Source organism: Emiliania huxleyi (genome assembly GCF_000372725.1).
Source record: "Emiliania huxleyi CCMP1516 unplaced genomic scaffold EMIHUscaffold_1106, whole genome shotgun sequence".
Taxonomy (NCBI): domain Eukaryota; phylum Haptophyta; order Isochrysidales; family Noelaerhabdaceae; genus Emiliania; species Emiliania huxleyi.
In genome coordinates this window covers 8,081-10,194 of record NW_005201756.1, presented here as the reverse complement: position 1 = coordinate 10,194, position 2,114 = coordinate 8,081, and positions in this window count along the sequence as shown.

Below are 2,114 nucleotides of genomic sequence, written 5' to 3'. Positions count from 1 at the left end.
TCTTTCTCTCGCTCCCGTCGGCGCTACGCCCGAGCGCCGGGATGAAGACCACCGACGCGGTCGATTTCCAACCTCCGGACAGCCTCCCAGCGTGGAGCGAGCTTCCTCAACATATGCCGGCGGCCCGCTCACCCGGCTGGAGCAAGACCCGGCATCCGCAGCTGCGCGGGCCACTGGGGCGAGGCGCTCGGGTCGGAGCGGGCGCTGCCCGCCTGGCGCTGGCTCGCCGTGCAGCGGGCCTCCGCTCTGGCAGCTCGCCGACTATGTCGCTGGAGATGTGGCTGCCGTGGGTGGAGCGCGCTCGAGTCGAGCATCTCTGCCCTCTTTGCGGCGTGGCCGTCTCGGCCGCGCACACGCCGCGGCTGCTGCGCCGAGCGCGGAGCCTGCGGGGCCTCTCGGACGGCCAGCTCCTGCTGTGGTGCGCAGCGTCCCCGCCCCGGCTGCATTCGCCGCCGCCGCCGCGCCTCCGACGCCTCTGCGGCTCCGGCGCCACCACCCGCCCGCCACCACCCGCGCACAGTCCGTCACACCCGCCACCGCATTGACGCGCCCCGGCGTGCCGCACACACGCGAACGCGCGCCCCCGCAGCCCTTCCACGCGGACACGCGCCCCGCGCGCGCGTCGAGGCCCTGACCTGCGCGCCGGCCCGCTCGGCAGGCACGCCGCCGCGTACCCATCTGTCGAGCGCGCCGAGCTGGACGCGCTGGACTGCCTCGTGGAGCAGCTCCGCCTGCTTGGGCGGCGCCGTCGCGCCGGAGCTCGGCTCGTCGTGCCCCATTGGAGTACCACTGCAGCCTCGAGCTCCGAGCACCGAGCGAGGAGGAGGAGGCCGTCTACCACATCCTCCGCGGGCCATGCTACCACGTCGTGTGCCAGCCCTGCGCGGAAAGGCAGGCGCAGCGGATCGCCCGAGCGGCCTCTGGCGGGCCGCCCGCCGACGGCGACTTGCAGGCCGAGCTGCGGCGCGTGACCGAGGCGAGCCTCGTGCCGTGCCCCGTCTGCAACCAGCCGACGCAGTGGCCGTGGCGCTCCATCGGCCCGTACAGCAGGCGGGCCGAGAGGGCAGCGAGCGGGCCGCCGGAGCAGCTGCGGCTGGCCGACGTGCGGCTCGAGCTGGTCGCGCCCGCGGCGGCGACCACGAGCGGGTCCGGCAGCGACGGCGCCGTGTATTGCGGGCGGTTGCGCGAGTACACGACGCGGCCGGGCGCGGGCCCAGGGAGTTCCGATGCCCACCGCTGCGCAGCTGGAGGACGAGGCGGACCGCCAGACACGCGCGCTCGAGGCGCTCGTGGAGCGGCCAGGGCTGGCCCCGCTCGCCGTCGCTCTGGGCAACATCTACACCGAGTACGACGGGCACTGGAGCGAGTACTGGACGGAGAGGGGGTACGGGGCTGCTCGGATGGAGCAGTAGTGCGGTAGGCGGTAGGAGGCCGGGGCGGCGGCTCGGCGGGAGAGGCGCACTGGCCGGAGTAGCAGGCGCTCGGCACGGCGTGGGCAGTCGGTGAGTGTGGGCCGCTCAAGCTGCACATCAGTAGACAAACACTCGATGCATTAGCTGTGATCTGTGCGACTAGCCATCTCGTGCGCGCGTGTGTTCTGTGTGTCGTGTGCTCAGCCTCAGGTACTTGTAGACACGCGCCCGACACACGCGCCGGCGCGGCGTGCGAGACCGCGTCCTCGAGCGAGAGATCAACCACTGACAGGTCGTGCTCTGACAGGTCCATCCCTACCACCACCGTCGCCTCCGCCGCCCTCGCCGCCACCTCCTTTACCACCACCGCCGTCGCCACCACCCCCGAGTCCACCGCCGCCCAGCCCTCCGCCGCCCTCGCCCCCAACTCCCTCGCTGCCGCCGCCTTCGCCGTCACCGCCCTCGCCTCCGCCGCCATTCCCGCCGCCGCCCTCGCCGCGTCCCTCTCCGCCGCCACCCTCGCCGCCGCCACCCTCGCCTTCCTCCTTCTTCCACCGGCCCTTCGCCCCATGTTGGCCGCCGCCCTACCTTTGGCCTCCGGCGTGTCTCTGTCTGTGGGCCCGTCCTTCGACCATCTATCCTTCGGTTATTTGCTCGACTGCTCGGCCTCTAGCGTGGAGTTGGACCGCCGCTCCACCCGAT